Source organism: Diorhabda sublineata, chromosome 6 (genome assembly GCF_026230105.1).
Source record: "Diorhabda sublineata isolate icDioSubl1.1 chromosome 6, icDioSubl1.1, whole genome shotgun sequence".
NCBI classification, from domain to species: Eukaryota; Metazoa; Arthropoda; class Insecta; order Coleoptera; family Chrysomelidae; genus Diorhabda; species Diorhabda sublineata.
Genome location: NC_079479.1, coordinates 30,065,365 through 30,089,433, shown reverse-complemented (window position 1 = coordinate 30,089,433; position 24,069 = coordinate 30,065,365). Strand labels below are relative to the sequence as shown.

General features: G+C 32.6%; 1 protein-coding gene across 1 annotated transcript in view; it reads left to right on the top strand.

Moving 5' to 3' along the window:
* The first annotated feature begins 3,740 nt into the window (after positions 1-3,740).
* LOC130445382 (uncharacterized) overlaps positions 3,741-24,069 on the top strand; it is a 206,677-nt gene continuing 186,348 nt past the window's right edge. The window contains exon 1 of the mRNA XM_056780973.1: positions 3,741-3,963. The gene's annotated coding sequence lies outside the window, so the exon portion shown is untranslated. The remainder of the gene's footprint in view (positions 3,964-24,069) is intronic.

Genomic DNA, 24,069 nt, shown 5'->3' with positions numbered 1-24,069 from the left:
TTTTCTACACAAATTTGCGGTTTAATATTAAACCTTTCACATTTGTCAGTCAATTTATGTTGTATGCTGAGAATTACTTAATTTTGAATTATACCTTTTCCACTAAATTTAATGCATTTTTTCTCTGGGGTCGTTATATTTCAATTTGTTTTCAAGTTAATAACAATCAAAACATTTTTATATTGAATTCGCAAGTACAACCAACATTGAAGATGATGATCCGATCGAGTTACTTTGGCTAAATGCTTCGGTAGGCGTAAATAACGAAGTAGACTGATAATTTTTGTATAAAATGCGCAATTGAATTGTATGTTATTGCATACTCAATATCTTATATTTTGGTTTGAATAGGAGATTTATTTTCCAATAATGTGAAGGGCGAATTTAATCTATGTCTGTCGTATTGCAAGAAAAGAATGTTCATGAAATTCATTGTTATATGGTATTCTGATTAATTCATAGTTATATTTAGTTTTCCAGTATTTTTATCTTCAATTCTATTGTAACATTCCATTCTCTTGAAAAGCACATTGTTACAAAGAAAATCAAGAATTCATTCTTTATTATGCAAACAGATTCATGTACAGAGTTGACTAGAACGACAAAAATGTGTGGAATTTATAGTTTCAAAAAACGTCTGTTTCTTATTATTAGTGGTATTGGAAGAATTCTATCATCATCGACCGTCATTCATACATTTATACGTCAACCCTTTGAAAAAAAAAAACGTGCAAATACAAAGTGAAATAAAAAAATTCGGTTACTCAATCTAAGTTCGTTCCAACTCATCAATCCGCTACTTTGGGGGTTTTACTGAGATCGTGTTGCAATGTATATCTTGAAACATAGTTCTTCAACAACATTAACGTGCAGGAGCCCACGTTATGGTCAAATTTGGGCTATGGGTGGAAAGGAGTAATTTTGAAGAGTCAGTTTAAATTTTTAACATTGAACCATGTGGAAATATGGGTAAGTTGAACAAATTTGTTCATTTAAAGACTATTCAAAAGTATTTATGAAAGGATGTGCGAAGGAAGAGATCTAAAAAATGGACAAGAGTTTATCTTGCTTTTTCCTATTTTTCCAAATATTCCTGTCTATTCAAGTCCACATTACCCACCAGATTTAGCACTATGCAACAACTAAATCAATTAGAAAATAAAAAATGATTGATTACAACCGATTAGGTGAAGGGCAGTCCAGAAGAAGCCTTTCAATTATACAAAGATAGTACGTTGCATGAGATTAATTCAAATATGGTTCTTTTTCTTTTTAATATGTTTCAAATGAAAAATGTGACCATACTTTTAATTATACCTCGTGTAAAAGCTCAATTAAACTCTTTATTCACAAATCGTTCTCAAGTTATTGTCTAATAGGATTCTAGGATATCTTTAAGTAAAGAGAGAACGACTGAGGAAAGTAAGAAGTGCGAAAATAAAAACAAAAAGCTTGTAACGAACTGTGATTAATTCTGTTCTGAGAACCAAAATCAACCTATTGACTAAATGAAATTTGTAGAATGAATTATAGGTTTTCACGGGATAGAATCAAATTTTTAATCAAACTAGTAGACAGAACTACTGGAATCAGAAAACGATTCGAAAAGAATGGCAATGGCCACAAATTTACAGGTACAAAGCAGAAAGGAAGTTCATATAGTTGAGACTATATACAAAAAAGCCTTTGAATGCTTTGTTTTATAAATTTTCTTCGATTTTCAGGTAACAAGTGAATAAAAAAGGATAAAAACCAACAATACAACTGCGATGTTTAGAAACCTCAAGATTCTATTTATTTTAGTATGTTTTGTAACAGTTGTATTAAAATAAATTCATTTATTACATTGATTTTGCATTAGCACAGACATCTTTTCTCATTTTTGCTTGGGGATGTCATTCCACCTCTTTAATGGTCGACTTCTACCCCGTGTTCCGATTGGAGATTTATCACTTAATATTTTTAACAGTCTATGGCTTGTAGTTCGACATATATGTTTCTTCCGCTGCAATACCTATCCGTTGATGTTATTTACCTCACATGATGGTTTGATTTTCACTTCTTTCTCGGTTTAGTAGTAGTTTTCTCGAGATACGTAGTCTCCAAGAATTATTTCGTCTTTGATATTTCTGGTCTTGTTTCTGATGTATACGTCATTATAAGTCTGACTGTGGCTTTGTTACGCCACGGTACATTCAGAAGACATCTTGCGACGTTATTAGTTCTAGCTACTTCACCTCTAACTTCGTCTCCTACGTCTCCATAACTGGTTATTTTAATTCCAAAGTACTTAGATTAGATAGACTGTTGTATTATTTGATCTTCTTGTTCTGATTTGCATCTAATGTTTTCTTGTGAGATTGAAAGCATTTAATAATCTTTGGAGATCATCTTCATTTCCAATACATATTGTAGCGTCATCGGCATAGCATCGGATTTTGATTTTGCTGTTACCCATTTCTAAACCATCGCCTAACCGCAGCTTTTTCATGACTCCATCGATTATTGGAAATAAGAAAAAGTCAAATGAGGCTAGACGTAAGAAACGAGATCAAAAACTGAGAAATAACGGAGATAAGCGTGTTTGCAAGGTGTATTATCAAGGTGAAAGAACCAGTCGTATACCCGTCGTAAATCTGGACTATGTTGACGAAAAGTGTTGCGCAATCTTTTTCACACTTCAATAAAAACGGTGAGTTTGATGCGCTAAGCTGAGGGAGTAAACTCTGCTTGAACTACGCTCTTGGCATAAAAAAAGCAAATCAGTAATGTTTTGATGTTAAATTTCTCTTGGCCACATTTTTATAGATAAGATGACGATGGCGTGTTTGTTTTGCAGAGCAGCAAGACTAATCAACAAAGAAAATTGACAGACAATATGGATATCCTAAGATGTTCATTCAGAGCACGACTTGTTTGAACTCGTTCTTTATATTTCTGATTGTGATACAGAGCTCGAGGAAGAAACTTCGCAGCCTCAAATTTTCTGTCAAATTTCTCTGAAAAGAGTTCCTAGAACTGTTGTGCGTTTACAACAAGGTTTTCATCAATCCACATCTTTAAGCCGTGCCGATTACTCGTACACATGAATTTTTCCCTCTTTGTGAGATGTTTTTAATAATAAAATAAAATAATGGAGCTTTTTTTGTAGATCATCTTAGATAATGGGGTAAGAGGAGTTTGAATACGGTCGAAAGGGAATGTCAGGCTTGTGCAGCTTTGGTAAACCATATATTTTAGGGGGTAAGGCATTGTGAATTTCAAATTTTTTTGCATCTGATGGCGAAATAAAAAGTTGTTCTTACCAAGATCGAATTAGATAATTATTTTGTTTTTGATAGGAATTCATCTTGGGTCTTGTTTGATTTTTTTGTAAGTTGTCCCATCGTTTAATAATTTCATCATTCTATTATTTTAATCTTCTGATTCCATAATATAAATTTTATCTTCAAAAAATTATTAAAAAAACTAATTTTAGAACAGAAGAGACCTAAAATCAAGAGCATTTAGGCATTACATATATTTTTAGAAAAAATAGGATGTACATAAAAGCCGCATAAATATCGAATAAACAGCATAAATATGAATTATCTTTAAAATTTCTTCAAATTTATTCCAGACTGTTTATGAGACATCATGTTACATCGTACGCCTTCTCATCCAACTAAACCTTGTCCATAGGGGCGTGCGCTATCCTGCAAGTCTACCGGGAATCTCCGGCATCAGTAGAGGCGGCAAACAGTCTTCAGTTGTACCGAATCTGTAGAAGCGCGTTTGGCGAACAGCTTTCGTAACAATTTTCGCGTACCGTCACGCCCTCAATTACGAACCGAAATTTTTCGCGCCAACTTTTTAATTTAGCCGAAAGTTTTTGTTGAGAGTGAACTGGAAAATGCGAAGTTTGTGAACGTTTGTATCGTTAGTTTCTGGAAAGTTATAAGGCTTAAAAAGAAAATAAACTTCGTAAGTTGTTTTTTAACAAAAGGGTTTGCTGTGTTGGAATAATAATTTCAGATTTCTTTGGTATCGGTTCTTCATAAATAAGGGAAAATCCAATAGTAGTTTCTATAAATCAATTTATTTAATAAAAATATCTCTCCAAGAGGAGCATAGACATTAAAATGGCGGAAACTTTTCAGCACATATACTGAGACATATACAGAGAGATATGGTGATAATTTACACTATCTGTTAAGATCGTATTGTACGAATAAGATTTTTTTAAAGGCATTAGTCGAGTCATAATTCAATTTTCTACTGCAAAGCTTCATTGTGTCAAGAGAGATAATAAATTTGGAAGAATTAAAAAACAAATAACGAACTAATAATGAAAATTAGTTGATTGAAAATCGTTGTTTGCTACATCATTATAACATTATATTCCCAATGTTGACCACACTTCATTTGTCTCTTTAGATATACTTTTCTTAACAAATTTCCACTACTCTGATACAAATCTTTGCGCGCAATAGTCCGCCAGACCATAAGCTTAATATTTTCTACTGCTATGTATAAATTCATAGCCTACTATTGATATTTTTGTTACTTTGTCTGATTATTCGAGTTTTTCTTGAAAATGACAAATTTTCATGAAAAATTACAGAAATATAAATAGTTTAGAATTAAACTATCCATGGTATAAAAATAAAATGTTATAAACCAACCGACAAAAAATTTCTGTTAAATTTCGTCATTTACTTTCTATTGCTGGAGGTCCTTAACAGTCTCATACATTGTATCAAATTTGGGGTCCTACTTATACGCACTATTATTCCACCAGGATACAACTTATTATGAAGTAAATCGTCATGTTTTGGGCTTCCCTATACGCTTCTGCTTTGTGTTCTTTATTTTGAGGTGAGTTTAATTCATTCAAATGCCAAATTGGAACGAAAGATTATTAAAAAAATAATGTTTCTACGGTTTATATAACTTGAACAATGAAAGGATAACATAAATTAGTTACTGAAGATACATCAAAACCAAATAAATCAAGAATTTCAAAATTGCGTAATACAAAGAAAAGAAAATTTACTAATAGCGATAAAAGATCTTACCAGGTCAAATTTTCAAAATACTGATTGCTTTTACCACATATCGTTTCCTCGTGGCCTAAGAAAAACTTTTATTGATCTCAACATAAAAGGAAAATATATTGAAATGAGCGAGATACCGTAGAAATTGGGGCTGGGGATAGTGAAATAAATATATTGGAGTGAAGGGCCTCGTTCTTAAGTTTATATAAGTGATATTCGGCGTAAAACGAAAAAGTCGATGTCGACCTAAGGTGTCGAATGGTTATACTCAATCTTTTTGCTACCCACGCTTGCGTCGAAATGGATAAATCACGAAATTAATAAATATAGTTTGAAATAACCGAAAAACATACTTTTAAAGCTAACCAAACGAAAGTTGAAAATAAGTTTTAAATAAGCTTAAAACAATAATGAATGAAAAATAATAGTATTGTGATGAAAAAAGCATCAAACGCCCGACGCTTTTTTCATTTCAAAAGTATTTCTTTTAGGTTTATTATTATACTTATTTTTCTCTTTTAGTTTCATAAGCTATGAAAGCGTATATTTTGGTTTGTCAAACTTTTTATTATTTTCCTTCTTAGTTCAATTTTTTGTCAAAAATAAAATTTTCCGACAAGTTCTAGTCATTAATATTTTAAAACTCTACAGGGGGTGCATCTATGTAGGGATGTAAAATTCTCGAACAACATAATAAAATTGCAGGTGTTAAATTCTAAAGAATAACAGTTGCAGTTAGTATAATAGATCTCCAATAGAAGGCAGATATTTGTAAAATTTGTTTCGATTTAAAAAAAACATTTGAAGTCATAATTTCTAAAAAAATTGACGAAAAAGCATCCCGTGAACGAGATTTGAACCCACGACTGATGAATCCGTCAGTGCGCCTTAGCCCACTCGGCAAAGGGAAGCAATTAAAGTGGTGGGATATACTAACAGTAATAATTCACTAGGTGTTAGTATAAAGGAGAGTTACAAACAAAACACAAACTCACAAATCAACTTTCAGAGGAAATTAATAGAAGCGTGTTAATAAAAAGATTGTGCGCACATTTTCTTTGAGATTAGTGGAAGAAATAAAAACCAGACTACGTAAAATATGGCTTGCATTTAAGAAAATACACTGTCTCTCGTCAAAGTTAGAGATAGTGTAGCACAATACCAGAGATTGACTGATCTTCTAGGGGAATTATTTCATGAGAATGCTTCTGTTACACAAAATCAGTGTATTAAGGTCAGGATAAATTTTGTGTCATTGCAGTAGATTTTCATCTTTTTCCATATAACATATTCTCATAGGACTCAATATGTTCAAATTATACTAGTTGACACAAATTTTATACCCCAGCTGGAGTTTACTAATTTATTTATTAATTATTACTCACGATGTCTGGTATAAATAATAACGAAATAATTGATTACGACAAATTTTGACTTCCTTTTTATAATATTAGAGCAAGTTTCTCTTATTATTTTTTTATATCCATCAGTAACAAGATACATAAAAGCCTAAAGAGTAAAATGGTTAGGGCATACTAAAAAGATGCCAGGAAATATATTTGCAAAAGGGTAATTGAAGAAGAAGGAGAAAAAGTACAAGAAAAAGGGAGAGATCAAAGAAAGAATGATTGGACGTGGCTTTAAAGTATGTTAGTGAGATAGAATCGAATTGGAGCGCAACACCGATGAGAAAATAAAAGTCATAGGCCTAGATCTGGATCTTTCGAATGTAAAACCAAAACAACGTTTTTTTTTGAATTTTGAAAATATAAACTACCCACAAAGATTACAAAATGTAAATGAAATTTGATACAAGATATTGGTTATTGAATGGGAATTGACGAATATTAAACCTTAGCACATTATAGAGTATTTCAACGAATATTTTTAGATTAAGGATGATAGGTTGACACATTCATAAACATGTGTTTATATATAAGAATATAAAGAAAGTCAAAAAATGTATACTAGACTTATTTTTTTATTACATCAGCATTTCGTTTCCTATGATTCGATTCGAATGACCTTCTACAAGAACAATTGTTGTAGATTTTTGATCAAATTCCACAGTTAAACTATTCTGTTCTTATCGAGATAATTTTGTACACGTAATAGTACTAACCAATTCCAGATTGTGCTCTATTTGTTACTTTAAAGACCATTTCCATCCATTCTAGTGCTTTTTATGAGGCTATCAAGTTAACGGTAAATACAGAGAAGAGAAAGTGAACAATAGCGATTTATCTACATTGGAAATGCAAATGGAACCTCCAAAAGCGTTGTTCGTCTTAAGGTTGTCAGTATAGATTCTACAGACGTTCTTCTCGCACGATGTGATTGCATACGATTGGATTCTTGTATCGGGGAACATAAGGCTGCGCATAAAAACATTCGTTCAACTGAAATGTAGTAAATGCTAGTTTGATGTGACATCCATAACATTCATTTCAATATAATGTACCTTGTACATTGGTTTAAGTATAGTCTGTATATGAAGGGAAGTTTCGCATAATAAGTATAAAACATAAATTTTACTTCACCGAAGTTTAGTATATTCAGAAATTTCGACATATACAAGTTCATTAAAAAAGATCGAAATATCTATAAAACTTCTTTCCTCACAATATTCATTGTTTTACAAAATAGCTATGGGGGACTACTAGCCGATGCTGAGGTGCTTTTATACTCTGTTTAAAGTGGTGATGTATCGTTACTATTTACTTGTAATAGGTTAATATACATCGAGATAACCTTTGATAGTTACTCCATACCTCACACATAATTAAACCTCATAAAATGCAACGGTTGAAGCTAAGTAATTAATTTCATCCACTCCTATTAATTTGTGTATTAATTATTCAACTGCTTTTTAGCAATTGAAGCAATTAATAATATGTATGGACGAATAACTAAATTTCAAAATATCACTAAGCAAGAATTAGCATTAATTAGTTTCGAGCACTGTTGGTAATATCATAACAGTCTGTAATTTATATAGATACAGTGTGTTTTCGCTCTTCGACAATCTTATAATTAGATATTAGTGAGGATCTACTTGTACTGATACTGGCGCTTGACGATAATCTATTGTGACTAAGGGATACATTGATGATTCCGTCAAAAATAATTCAGTCTCACATATTGAGGTCACGGATTGATTGAATAAGTAATTTTACTAATAAATTTGTACCAGATACTTCATCAAACACTAGATGATTGTACCTTAAAGGAATTTTTGGCGTCTGGCAAGGAGAAGGGATGAAAAAAATTTTCCCTAACCTAACCTAACCACGTATTTTCAGCACCTTTATATTCTTTCTATGGTTTTTGCAATATCTTTCCTTAGGTAAAAATCCTTGATAGTTGTCGACGATTGTAATTGATAAAAGACATAAGTACAAGGTGTCCAGAAAGGGTATCTGGTATTTGTAAATTCAAGTAAACAAAAAATATTTATAAGAAATAAAAACTTTTATTGTTTTTTGATAGCATATGAATTGGAAAATTATTTGGAAAAGATGATGTTATCCAAAGGATGACCGTTACGTTGTTGGCACTCTTCTAAACGGGAACGAAGATTGGCGATAACACGTCGCCACAAAGCTCTTGATATTGCTGCCATTTCTGACCTGATGTTTTCCTTCAATTAGGTTAGGTTCGTTGGATTATTTTGATAAACCTTACTTTCAAGGTATCCCCATACAAAATAGTCAAGCGGGCTAAGGTCGGGGCTTCTGGGAGGCCCGTGATGTTACCCCTTCGCGAAATGACTTTATTAGGGAATAATTCATTCACAATTTCAATTGAGTCATTCGAGGTATGGCAAGTGGCCTGAATCACGTTCTTGAGTTGAAACCTGCAAACTCCTGCAGCTCTGAAACCAAAAAATTTCGCAACATATCGCAGTAACGGTCACTATTCACATTGATTGTTTGGCCTCGTTGATCTACGTGAAAATAAGGACCAATAATTCCTTTAGCCGACATAGCGGCCCAAACAATGACCTTTGGGCCGTGCAGGGGTCGTTCATGCTTTCGTCTCGGATTCTCGACTGCGCAGTACCGACAATTCTGCTTATTAACATGACCATTCAGGTGAAAATTTGCCTTGTCGCTGAACAGTATGTTTTCAAAGTTGTTAAATCGCTTTCGGATAATACGCTCGTACGCAAAATGCACGATAAGTCCTCGAGTACTGTTTCATCGTGACTAAAACTCCACAAAATGGCGGACGCCACGAACCCCTTTCCCGCTCCCTTTCGTCGCTCCGTTTCGAATGTGGCGCAAAAACAAATACCCGATACTCTTTTTGGACACCTTGTATAAAGTTATGTTAACGCTTAAAAAAATAAGAACAATTAATATTTTCTATTACACATGAATATTGGGCGAAAAAAGACCAGATGATTAAAATAATAAACAAGTGGCTTTTGTACTTTTTTTTAACTTCTTGTGTGCCTTTGTCAAAAATCAATGGTGTTTTTAATATGGTTCAATCGTACCTATTGCGAATAACTAATTTTTTTATGATAAAATGGACACAAGTAGGGGAAGGAAAAAGAGAGAAATGAGAGACAGGTGTGATAAGATAGATACAATCAGATTCAATATCAATACATATATACACTCAACAGCAAAAAAATCGGACACTTCAAATGTGTCTTATTAAAAGCAAATTTTCAACAATGTGTTTGTTTTTGTGGGTATTCTAGGTATTACAGAGAATATACTGTTTAAGTCCATTGAACTAATCCCTTCAGAATTAGTAAATATTTATAAAAAACTAAGATTTGATTTATCTGTCTTGAAATTGATTCACTTGTCGCACATTTCAACATCTTTCATTTATTAACCAAGCCTTTTCTGTGATTAATGGACATGTTTTTTTTATTTTGGTTCAGAATAATGGTAATTTTGAGATAACCCCAGCTGATGCCTTGGCCAGAGAAGGACGGAGCTTACGGTACATGCTTGGGGTAGCGAAGTCTACCATTCAGGATGCACTCCGGCGTCTCCGGGAGATTGTTAGCAACGATAGGACGACCAAAGGGAACAACGGCAGTAGACGATCGATTTATTACGCTGTCGATATTGAGAGACCGACATTCAACGACTCCTGGGGTTCGGGAAAGACTTGAAGTGACTCTAAAAACAAGTGCAGAGACTGAGGGAGCATGAATCGTATCAAGGCGACCCGGGACAGGGCCCCAACTCCTGAAAAGGCATCAAAGAATGAAGCGATTATTAGTAGTAATCTCTTTGGACCCTGGAGCAATGGGGAACTGTTTTATTCACGCATGAGTTTCGGTTTGATCTATATCACTCAGTCGATCGAGACGGAGTGTGGAGACAACCAGGGGTGCCATTTGCTCAATGAATCACGGCCTTTTGAAAAGAGTTTAGTTATGGTTTGCGGTAAAATTAATTTACACGCCCAGCTGAACTGATTTTCATAAATAATGGAGCTTTGGCTACTTGGGGGTACATCGAGGAAGTCCTCATAGAGACTGTTATCCCATTTGCTAAATTTATTGATGAGCAATTCATTTTAGTGCTCGTCCACATACCACCAGAATTGTTACCGAAAACTTGGAGCAAGTGAGAACCACAGTTCTGGACCAGCCTGCATGATCTCCCGATATGAATTCCATAGAACAGTTGTGGGATAATTTAGAGAGTGTTAGTCATTGTCATCCTCCTCCTAGTGCTCCAAATTGCTATTCGAGAATAATTGGATGCTATGCCGGTGGAGTACGTCCAGAATTTAATTTTAAAAAGAATAAAGTTTTTTTAAAAATGTGCTAATTGTGTTTAATTTCTTTGTAAATAATCAATAAAAATTATCCACGTTTGACAGATTTTGTTTAAATAACCTATAAATTAACCAATTCTTACCATATATTGAAAAGATTAATTTATTCGACAAAATTATAAGATCAAATCTAAGAGTCCGATTTTTTTTATGTAGAGTTGAGTAGAATACAAAACTCAGATCTGGCAGCCTCGGCGCATGCTTGGAGCTGCAATCGTAGCGCAGCTTTTGATAGAAATAGAAACGTAACTTTAATTGTGGATATACCTCTTATTATTTGAATGATTTTTCATCAATTGTTCCAGAATTTATGTGCATTTCAAATCAAGTGTCATATTTGAATATTTTTTATTACTATTTCTCAATTACTATTATGTACCACTCTTCACTACTTACTTAACACGTCTAATTTTCCAATTTGTACTGTAGAAGCACCTTTTTTGAATATTTGTCAACATATCCTTAATATTTTTTTTGATAAATTAAATTGCAATTGGGGAAGTTAGTTGAAAACTAAACATTAAGTCTCGCACTCACAAATTCATTCCTATACCTCTAGCAATTTATATAAACCTAATTCTATAAAAAAATTCAGTTTAAAGCATTTTGTCATATTCAAAGATGAAAAACATTAATTAATCATTCATATCTATTGTGATATTGACAGATTCCTGCAACAAATATCTGCTTTTCTAGAAAGTAGACCCAACAGATCATGACGGTAAATTTTCCGAGGCTGATAATATAATTATTATCAATACTGATAATGAAGCATCAAATAGATATCAATATAATTGTATTTCTGAATCAAATTTGTTTAACTAAAAAAATATATTATCCGGCTCGTTTTTCTACTTCTCACATAATGTGAAAATTTCTTGAACGATCTGGAGCAGTAGAAGCAAAAAAGGATAGTCCATTTTTCATCGCAGCAGGCGGCGTTTGATCGCATATTCTCGAAGGATAATGAATGACGAGATCGGAAATATAGATCAAAATAAAAAAGGCTATTAATTTCATTGTTCCGGAAATATACTTCATCAAGAAAATAATTAACTATGAGAAATTTATTGCGGTCCATTAAATGTTAACATACGCATAATTAACCTTAGAAAGGTTTTTGTTTTTCGTTATATAGTGCTTAAAGATATTCTTGTATTTGAGTTCCTAAATATACAATCCTTTTGAAAGATTGTGGTACATTTTTTACAGCTTGAAAGGATTGTAAAACACAGGATGATTGATTGAGAAAATATGTATTATATATGTAGCATAAATCTAAATAGTTAAACTATAGGTATTCCAAATTTGAGCGAAAATTGTTAAGAACAAAGTTGTTTCTTCGACAGGCTCACATTAAAAGTAGGAAATTGAGGGAACAAAGATTAAGGATAGAGAGTATTATAGTTTATCTATCAATTTTTATATTCTATAAAACTATTGTTCCACGAAACTTGTTTCATTTGAATATAATCTGGAAAAACTTTATTTGAACAAATCATGGATCTTCTAGACGTTTTTGGAAGCATTGCGATTGAATATTTTCAGCATTTCTTTCCACCAATCGACACGAGTTTTTTTTGAGCGTTTGTCAAATTATGTCAAATCTTTATGCGAGTGGAATTAATGCCCCAAGTATGTCCTCATCTCACGGTATGTCACATGATGATCTTACAATATCAGTTTATTCACAGTCTCCACGTTTTCTGGCACAATTTCAGCTGATTTTGGAAGACTTTCGTGCGTAACGCGGTGGCTTCATTACCAAAAGTCGAAGCTAGTTGATCGGCACACATCCACATCGAAAGTCACAGAAAATCTGAACTGAAATACCAATCGTATATCAACACGTTCTGAGTATGTTCATCATTGAAAATGTCAAACTTTATGATGTTGTTATATATCAAAACTTAAGATGCTTATGACATACTACATCCATACCAGCAGGCTTATGGAGGGTTCTGGAACTCCGTGAGTCCAGTTTTTTGAAATTATTGAAGCTATCCACAAACCTATTGTCCAAGTCAGTCATGAATGATGTTCTGAATAGAGTTCAAGGAATAATGAGGAAATTGTTCTCTTTTTTCAAGATCTCCTCAAAGAACTCAGATAATATATGAAATAAATAGTCTACTAGAGATCGCCAGGGTCGTCACAGACTAGAATAATACAGTTTAGGAATAAAAAAAAACTGAACTTATTCAAGACTTCTGGTCACCTGGTAGTTACTAACCTATTTAAAGTCGAGGATTATGATTATGAAAAAAATATCCACCTTATTTGATAGCCCCGAAAGTAAAATATTATCTTTTTCTTAATAAAATTTACAGTTATTTATTAAAAAGCTGGTTTTAGTGTTATTTAGTTTGTTCCTTGTCTTTTTCATGACAAAATTTTTATTATTTTTCAAGAGAATTGAGGCTCATATAGGGATAAGGCCAATCTCGGTTTTTCTATGTTGAAAAGAATTAAAACTTTCTTAAGAAATGTGATAAAAGAAGATATATTGTCTGCTTTGGAAATGTTGTCTGCCGAAAAACAATTTCAATAAACGAGTAATTGACATATTTTATGTGAAAAGACCACCGAATGGATTTTATATATCGTAAGAGTTCTAAATTTGAATATTTATTTTCGTGACGATAATTTTATTATTGTAGAGTTACATGGAAAATTGTTAATTGTTAATTATTTTTTGTCTAGAAGTCTATGACCGTCTATGAGTTACTTTCTTTAATAATAGATGGGTTGATATTTAATTCGTTCAAAAGCCCAAACGTTTTCCATAGATGATGAAAAAATCTAATTAGATTTATGGCACTACCTTTTATTGAAGTCACTAGCCGCCACTGGCCAAACAAAAAACATATTTTTTCTACGACCGTGTGCTTTAACCCACTTTCCCACACGCATTTTAGTTTTGAAAGTGTCACTTTCTCCCACTAGTGCTAAAACTATAACGTCAAAGTTGTTCAAAACGTCTTGGAAGTGACCGAATAAGAACAATCTTCTTCTAAATTAAACCACATTAAACCGAATCCGATACAATAATATTAATTCATCATCAACCGAGGAAGAACTTCCCGAAGCCATTTTGAAGACTGCAAAGGAAGCTAATTCCGAGCTGTTACCTGCCAAATCCAGACTAAAGTATGAGAATCAATACGACCATTTTGTTACATGGTATAAGGAGAAAGGGGCCAAAACTTATAAGGAAGAGGTATTTCTGGCGTATTTTTCAGACCTAAGTAAGGTTTTGAAATCTAATACATTATGGTTCCGCTATTCGATGGTAAAAAGTTTCTCTGCTCTACAAATTACTTAAAACTGTTGCCGTCACCGTCATCGACATCTTTATGCGACCTGCAACCGATGCCATCCTCACCGACGTCATCTACCTTCCAGTTGAAACTTTTTGCCAACATTTTATTTTGTGCCTTGAAAATATGTCGATGTCGATTTTAAAGATCAATGCTTTGAGTAATATATTAGAGATCTTTGAATAATTTATGTGTTAAATTTATTATTCTAATAAAGCTCTATTGAAAAAATTCCACTATCCAAGATTCTATTTCATTATAATTATTATATTTCAATTAGCTCTGGACTCAATATTATATTCTAATTGGGATTTAGGTTCAATTAGGCCTGCAAAAAACTTTAAAAACAGAAAAAATAGAAATGGAATAATATATGCCGAGTATAATTGGCGGTATTTTCTGTATTGATATACAACTTCTGTTGTTAATGAAATATTTATTCATAGGAAAATAATTACTGCCCATTCTCAGAGTTCTCATATTCGGTTCAGGATTATGAATTTTTCCAAATTCCCATTAATTAGCAGTGCTCAGCTGGAAGAATCTTGAATAAAACATTTAAAAAAACATTTTTCAGTACTTTTTGATAATAATAATAATTGATTATTTCATTGTGTGTGTTGTAGTATCTGAATAAGACATAGAAAAATGATGGAGCTATAACAGTTACTTAAGATAAATAATGAGAGATGATAATAAGAAATAGAAATTTTTTTGGAAAATACACATTTTTTTCAAAATGCATTGGAAGTTATTGGCGTGATTCAAATAATGGATACTGATGATGACAAAGTTGAGAAAGTATATTATGAACATCTGTAATGGAAAGTTACTTCTATTGTATTATTATTTTCGAATAATTTGCTTAAAAATCCGGTAATGAGTAAAGTTAATATTTATTTGAATATATACTAACGTACCGGATGGTCAACTCAGAACGGGCGTCATCCATATCTCAGGATCGGGTTATATTACAGCTTCAATGGAAAAAAAAATATAACAAAAGTGACCCTGAGAAACACATAAACACTATTTTCAGAATTTTAGATCCACCAATAGAGGGCGTATTTGAAAATATGGAATTAGGAATGCAAAATTTTCAAAATTGCATATTATCAAGTAGAGTCAATCGAATTTTTCAAAAAAATCTGCGTGTTTTTTATTCCACAAGTTTCAGTTTCAAGTCTTTCTCTACAAATAAGAGGCGGGGATGAGTGAAAAATGCTTGAAGTACAGTTCTGTTTAGCCAATTTTTATAAACCTGATGTTGTTTAAAAAAACTTTTGTCCAGCATTGAAAATGTATAAATTCTGATTAATTTGAACAACAATTTGATATATTATTGATATATATTTTATATATTTTATATATTGTGATTTTTCTTGAATTTCTTGCAGAATTTTCTACGTGCTACAGTAATCGTATTACCGTTCCATAGCCACTAAATTTCCAAGAGCCAGCCTACCGATAGATTTACCTTCGGTGCCTCTCCGAATAGTCGAAATTCCCGTAATAAGCAATACAAAGGTGAACTTTATTTTGAGACACCTTGTATAATAAAAGGTTGTTACTGCCTTTTTTATGATAATTTGCTTTTATATCAATAAAAAACTACGCAACATTGCATTTATTTCTAGCATTTAATGCGAGTTTTTTCAATAAAGATACGAGGTCTGGCTATTAAATGATGAGACTGGTTATGAGAAAAGTTTTTATTATAAAAATTATTCTACTCTATGCTCCCATTCAATATACTCCCCTCCCTACACCATACACCTTCTTATACGTTTTTTCCATTGATCGAAGCAGTGTTGGAAGTCTTCTTTGGCGAGTGCCTTTAGGAGCTCTGGCGTCTTTTGTTTTACCGCTTTCATTGACTCAAATCGGATCCCTTTAAAAGCAGATTTTATCTTCGGAAACAAAAAAAGTCGCACGGTGCCAAATCTGATGAGTACGGCGGGTGTTTGAGCACTAGAGTGCGGTTACTGGCCAAATATTGCTTAATATATAGCAAGTTATGGGCACGTTTGTTGTCTTGGTGCAAAATCGGGCAGTTTTTTACGAACTTGTTCTCGCAGTGTTGCCTAAACTGACAAATAGTAAGTCCGGTTGAGAGTCTGATCTTATAGACCCATTCAGTCATCACGATACTAAATACTAAAGCGCTTATACCACTCAAAAACACGCGAGGGAGAGAGAATTGTATTCATAGGCCTCTACAACAATTTATAGCATTCAGTCGGAGTTTTTTTTCAATTTAACGAGAAATTTGAGATTGCTACATGGCTCTTGTTTTTCGTCACACATGGTTTCGTTCGTTCGTTTCAAACCGCTTCTTCACAAATACTATAATAGTGACGAAAACGTGTTTTGGGACGTGCATAAACAAGATATCTAGATACCCAACGCACTACTCGTCTTCTACCCCACCCGCCTAGGGCGCCCTCTAGGCGCACAGTTTCGTTATTTAATAGCCAGACCTCGTATCATTGCCAATGTTTTTGATTGACTCCAGCAATTTATATTCTTGGGAATGTTGTTTTTAGACATTTCATTAATTTAATTAACCTTCATTCCACATAAGGTATTTCCTGTATTTTCAAATTCTCTTTCGTTGAAAAGCTGGTGGCGTCGAATTTAATATTAATTATTTTCCTTATCTCGGTATCACTTGTATATAATTTTGGCCGAATACTACCTCTTGAAAAATAATTTACAGTAAAGCTTAAGGTTACACAATATTGTAGTATGTTTCAATGAAAATTCATAATAAAGTTGGATGGTTTAGTAGAAATATCGTACAATAATGTACGAGTAGAAGGAATAAATTTGTCATTTTCGTAACCTAATCTATTTGAAACGGTCCTCAAGCCTGTTTATTTTCATCCTTTACTTAATTTCGTTAGCTGAAGAACGTCTAACCCTCATTCATATCAATGAGGGTTAGACGTTTCGTATATAACTGGGTCCGATTGCAAATCTTTTACGTATTTTGATAATGTTAAAAATACGTCTAAGATAATTTTTTTTATGATCGCATGTCTCCAGCCCTCCCGTCTGAATAAATAAATTTGAAAAGAATTCAATATCATTTACACATAAACGTATTTTTCTGTTTACTTCTATTTATTTTTGAATAGGTAGGCTGAAAATATCTGTTGTGATACCTAGAGGAAATTACCTGTTCTCAATATTGGAATTACATAATCAAGCGATACTTCTAACTGGTATAACGAATACTATATCCCCCCAAAATATATTTCTTTTTGTTAACACTACTTTAAATATGTGAAGTGAGAGGTTGACAAACTTTTAGCTTCAAAAACCTGCATATAAACGAAGCCCTTTGTATAAAAACTGGAATACATATACTTTGACAGATATGAAATGTGTGGAAAGTTCGAAAAGAAACTTTCGTATTGTAGAAATGAATTTTAACTTAGGCGAACATTGAACATGAAAGCGTAACATATGTATTTCAACAAGAACTCAATAATTCAGATGATTGCAGTACGACAGAACTTTTTGAAAGCTATATTTATAAAATATATGCTGATACATAGAATTAATGTCTTGTAATTATTGTTCATATACTTAACAACTTTAGAAGGGTGGTTTTTTGTTAACCACATTTAAAATAGGCTATGATAATAAATTTTTTTAATAAACTTGTTTATACTAGCTGAATAATTTTGTCTACTTGTATTAATCTTATCAAAATACCTTAAGTTAAAGATGTGATAACGTTTACATTTGTAATTTTAATTGGGGTACAGTCGAGATGCTGGTCTCGCGAAATTACTCATCCATCCATTTTTTTAGGTGTCTGGAAATAAGGATTTTTCCGTACTTGCGTGACAAGTCATGCAAGCACAGAAAAATCTATTTTTGAACGTGTAATGAACGATATTTCTTATTGTACAAATTTAGAACACTTCATTCTCAAAATTATCACATTATCACATCGTATTACTACCAAACATGATTATCATTTTCATAGCAACGATATATTTATTATCGGCATTGTTTGTTAGTTTAATTCGTGTTAGTTTTAAGAAATGTACCAGAAGACAATCCAGATATCTCTAAAAATATAGTACCTAGAGCTAGCCGCACAAGCCAGTGCATATTGTTACCAGCAAAATCCAGGTCACGATATGAACACGAGTATTAATTTTTTATGGAATGGAGAGATCTTAAAATAGTTAAAACTGTAAAGAATAATATTATTCCAGTTTATTTTGGTAAAAAAGCCAAGAATATGAAATCTTTCATGTTATGGAGTTGGTTATCAAAGCTAAACAATTGTAAAGCTATAAAAGAAATTGCTGGCAACACAAAACTTCCAAAAGCTATTACTTCTTTGAAGCGACAAGCTGTGGGCTATGTACCAAACAAGTCTACGGTACTAACGGAAGAACAAGTAACCACTTATTTATGCGCAACTTCAGATGAACAATATCTACTGGCAAAAGTGATTTTAGTGTTTGGAATCTTTGGCTTTCAGGTTCAGATAGTAATTTTTTGAAAACTTATGTATATTGGCGGGTGTGTATTCACATATGAGGATATATTGAAAAATTCTTAGCCTATTATAGAACCAAACAAAAAATATTCTCCTCTTAATTGGATACATTTATTACAGCGAACCTGCAACATCTCTAGACCTTACAAACCAGATCTCCACAGCTTTTATTACCTCCTCGTTGGAAGAAAATTTACGACCTTTTAAACTTTTATCAGTAGAGGAAAGAGATTATAATCGGAAGGAGCCAAATCTGGTAAATAAGGAGTGTGCTCTAGTAATTCAAACCCTAAATAACGAATGGACGTTGTCCTGCAAAAACAAAACACTTTTGGATAGCTTTCCCCGTCTTTTTAGTAATGTCGAATAGTAATCTCTAGTTATTTTTTTACCTTTATCCAATAAATCAATCATGATTACTCCATGACAATCCCAAAAAACTGAAGCAAGAACTTTTCCAGCAGATTTTTGGACATGAAGCTTCTTAGGTCTTGGAGAATCAGAGTGTAGCCATTCCATCGATTCTTGCTTTGTTTTTGGATCGTAGAAATGTACCCAAGTCTCATCCATAGTAACAATTCGGTTCAAGAAGTCTACATCATTTTCAAATCGAGCCCAAATCGAACACGATGCTTCTACCCTTGCATGCTTTCGGTCAACATTTGGAGATCCATTTTGCAGCAATTTTTCTCATGTCTAAATTGACGTGAACTTTATGATGAATTATGAATTCGACGGTCTGATAAAATCATGTCATGAACTGCATCGAAAACTGCTTTCAAGATTTATAGAATGAATATTTTTCGTTTGCGGTAGTTGAACGTATGTTTCCGCCAGGAAAAGGGGATGTTTTGTGTCCTGGGATATCGAGCTTAGTTCTTGGGTACATATACCTATATATACTTGACTAAAATCGATTTTTGAGCCATCAGTATCGAATAAATCACGTTTGAACGTAGTTTCTGTATTTGCTTATTGTTATTGAGTTACCGGAGCTTTATAGCTTTTCGTAAAGCATAATTCAGACTCTTTCAGGATGCTTAGATGCCCAGTCAGGTCATCGGAGCTCATATTCTATTCTTTGTATGTCTACTTTACTGCTTAAAAAGGGGAAATTTATGTTTTAAATGGGACAATGTTCTAAAACCTCCTGTATGATGAAATTGGCGTTGAAGCGCAATAAATTCTTAAAGTAAATGAAACTTCATGTTTATGTCAGCATTTTTCAAATAAGTTTCTTGAGCTTGTTTGTTCGGAAGGAATTTCGGTTTATTGTTTATGGAGTATTCATCAGTCCTTTGTTCTGCAGGGAAATTTATTGTTTTACTTCTTTTCATATTACGTACACCTCTTGATTGCTCGCTTTCTGAATGACGAAAAACTGACTTTTCAGAGATCACTTTCGCTATGATATTTACATTGTTGATTTCCGCCAAATTCTTAATGTAATTTGTCAATATTTTACATAAATGTGACAAACGGATTCGTTTCAATATACATGTTGTTATCTATTAAGATACAAAAGTTCTAGTATTGTATAAACATTATGGTGCACCAATTAAAACCGAAAAAAAAATTAATTAATTAAATACTATTCGGAAAGTGTTTCGTATGATGCTAAACATCTAAGATCATCATTTACTGTAACTACTAAAAGGGTTGATGAAATTCGTGCTCTTGCACTCGGTTTTTGATCTAATAAGAGTACGTGATAGCTAATGGAGTGGATCTTTCAACTGACCCAAAATAAACTCTTTTGTTTGTAATATTACATAAGAGAAAGCTATCTTCAAGGTAGGTACTGCGATTGCTTAATGCTTATGAACAGTTTACTCACATTAAAAACGTTTAGATCACTTTAAACATTTTCCAAGTGAATTTTTGTGTCAGTATATCACAAAATTGGTTACATCATTATACCTTGAAAATAAAAATGCAATCGACTTTTTGTAGGACGTGTTTTCAAGAAAGTAAAAACAGTTTCTTCAACTAATCACGGCATTACCACCGTAACTAGCTATTATTATGTTGATTTGTTGAAAAGTGTTGATGTCGAAAATTACCACGTTTCTTGGAGATCATAGAGTTTTTTTTAATCAGGACAATGCACCGGTTCATTCGTCTGATATTGCAGAAAATTTATCCTATTATTTCTCATTCTCCGAAAAAAAATTGTGGAAAGCGATTCCAAATAAATAAAAAGGTGATGGCAGATACAAACGCCTATTCTGCAGAGCATCCGAAATATTTTTTTTGAGTGGTATAAAAAAAATTGGAAACTCGCTTCACTACGCGTGTAAAGTATAAAGAAGATTAAGGTTGGAAAATAGAATAAATTGTTTTCAATAAAGTGACTTTTTTATTAAAAAGTTACTCTTCAGTCTAACAGTCCTCTTATACGATTAGTTTGGAAAGGATATTCTCATAATTTTTTTCTCATCTTCACAAAATGGTATTAATCAGTTTATGGTAAAGTTGCTTCGGATGGTCAATATGAAATATGTGTATTCATTATTACATTCAAGAACATCATTAATTTTTTATAAACTTGTGTATTAAATCATTTGATGTTCAATAGTATCCGCTTTTAATAGGAATTACTTTACTTTGACAGTGATTGTTGAGGGATTATTTCCACCTACAAAAAGTAAAATTTCGCAAATACTCTACGACGAAAACGTGAGAACTGGTGTTAGTTGAGACTGATTTACTTTGAAACAGAAGCTGGCTTCAGCATTGCTGGATCCCATAACAGTGCTATATCCATTGCAGCATCCAGTATCCAGTACTCAATCGAAATAGACCTGCCGATTTTCTCCAAATAAATCAGAAATATTTGACATTTATGACAGTCATCTTGATAGGATTCAAAAGAAGAATGAGGGTGAATTTCTTCTTAATTAAGTTTTCTGAAGAGTTGATACCAGTTGAAAAAGGAAAATCAAATAAAATATTTTGAAAATTTGCTCCAGTAAAATCCATCCATCGGCTTGGATTGTTCAGAAATGCAGATTTTCAATTAGAATTAATATAGTTCAAAGCCCTTCATATCCGCATAAGATAAAAGTCAAAGTCACAGTTTTCTGTGAGTATGTATGAAGATAATCGCTGTGTCTACTGAATTATAAATAAATAAACCGAATCCGCAAATTTCCGCAAACGTTTTGAAATGACATTGAAAGAGGGAGAGCTGGGCTCTATAAAAATGTTTATTATTATCAGTGACAAGTTGTGACAACTCAATTTTTACCTTCATTGAAAAAAAAAAACTTTTGTATGGATCGATGTATTTAGGACATTACGTGTGAAATTTGCCAAAATACTAGATAATTCAAAGTTATTTCTAGTTCTACTATATTTTGTACTTACCACTACGAATAACTCTCATGACAATGAAAGTGAAAAAATGGTACAACATTTACAAGAACAAAACAAAGTTAAATTATTTTAGATTCACTTCATTTACTTTTTAAAATCTACTTGTAGATGTGACATCATCAAAATCAAACTTTTTTCTCTCAGTTATGCAATAAATTTTCACAAATAAGATGAATTATCATGCCCATGCCATACCTAATTTCATAATTCACTGTGGTTGATAACTGAATATCCGGAATTTTACTTGAAGGATTCTAACCACGATTTCGTATTGGATCCGTATAAAAATTATGCGCCAGTAAACACCATTCGCTACCGCGATTTCTACATCAAAAGTAATATCAGAGATAGAAAATCTATTTCCAGTATACATTAAACAATAGTGGCCAGTATATGAGAAGAAAATACATAGAATAATAGACATATAATCATTCGTAAACAATAAAAATAAATATCAATTTATAACGCATCATTTATTTTTGTAAGTTTCTCATAAACACCAGTTTCTGCTCTCCTCTGCTCTCCCTTATAACAATTTCGATCCATTACATATAAAGGAAAACATTTTTTCACAATACAAACAGAATAAAAACCTTGCACTTTGACTAGACAGCCGAAATTCGATTTTGTTCCACCGAAAGAAAAACAGTATTCCATCGGGATGCGGGTAGGGATCAGAAAATCCCATCGGAGAAGGCCTGTCTACATCGTCCGTAGAATTGCCCTAGGAGAGAAAACAATTCGGGATAGACTTGGATAAAGGGAAGTAGAGAAGGGATCAATCCAAATCGATGGCCCGACAATTATAAAACAGGCGATATGGTCAAACTTTTTAGGCAATTGTTTTAAGTTTTAATATAGGCATCAACACAACCAAAAGAAATTAAATATTAAGATATTACTTCGGAACAGGAACTATAAGAAAGAAAAATTATAATGGATGCACAGACGGTACAAAGTTCAGTAATTAGGTTGATTATACGTATTTGATGTTATATATTTTGGGACACTATAAAATTCCAAGTGTTTTCAGAAGAATGATTTGATTTGAATTGATCTAGATCAATGTATTTCTGTATCCTAAACTTTAAAAATTTAAATGCTAGAAGCCAATCATCTTTCGAAATGCTGTCAAAAAATTTATTACTCGCTTCTACTATTCACTCAAATGTTGCAGTTGAACAATGACCAGGAATCATTTATGTTCAAATTAGGTAAAAGTGTGTATTTTAACATGAAGATTATTCAGTCTTCTTTGTGACATTAAATTATCGTGACACAACATTAACTTGAGCATATTGACTTAATAATTGCAAGTCATTTTTGCAGTACATTAATTTTAAAGCTAAATTCTTTTCACTAATCCTGTACTACGAAAGAAAACTGTATAAACAACTTTCTTGGGAAGCATTTATTTTGTCGTCATTGGTGGTTTTAGTTGATCCTCTTATAAATATCATGAAATGCATTGTCTGTTTTAAGAAAACACGATACCTACCATTATTCAATATTTCTAACGTTTCTCGGACGATTAACAGTTTTTTTAGGTGATCATTATAATTGAGTTTACTGCTACGAATCCAACACTAAGTGCAGCCTCAATTGCTCGCAAGGTGCATTGAATGTTCTTCGATTACATGTTTCAGTCTTTCATTGTTTCAAAAAGTAACTGAAGATTAGACCATACAAGCACATCCCTTATCACCAAGCGATTTTTTTTAAATTCGCTATACCAGCGAACAAAAAGAGCTTACTAGTTAAGGATGTGATATTGAAAATTGCAGTGTAACTTCTCCAGTTTCGTAGCATCTCTGAATATAAAGAGTGGTCCTTGTCTGTAACAGTAAATTCCATAATATTCACACAGAAATTTATAGATAATATTTTCATTTGATGTAAAATTGATTAATAATTAGCTAAACATAATTGATAAATTTTTGAAATAACCAAAACGGATATTGTTCCCGCTGGTCAGAGGTCACTACCCCTATTGATACAG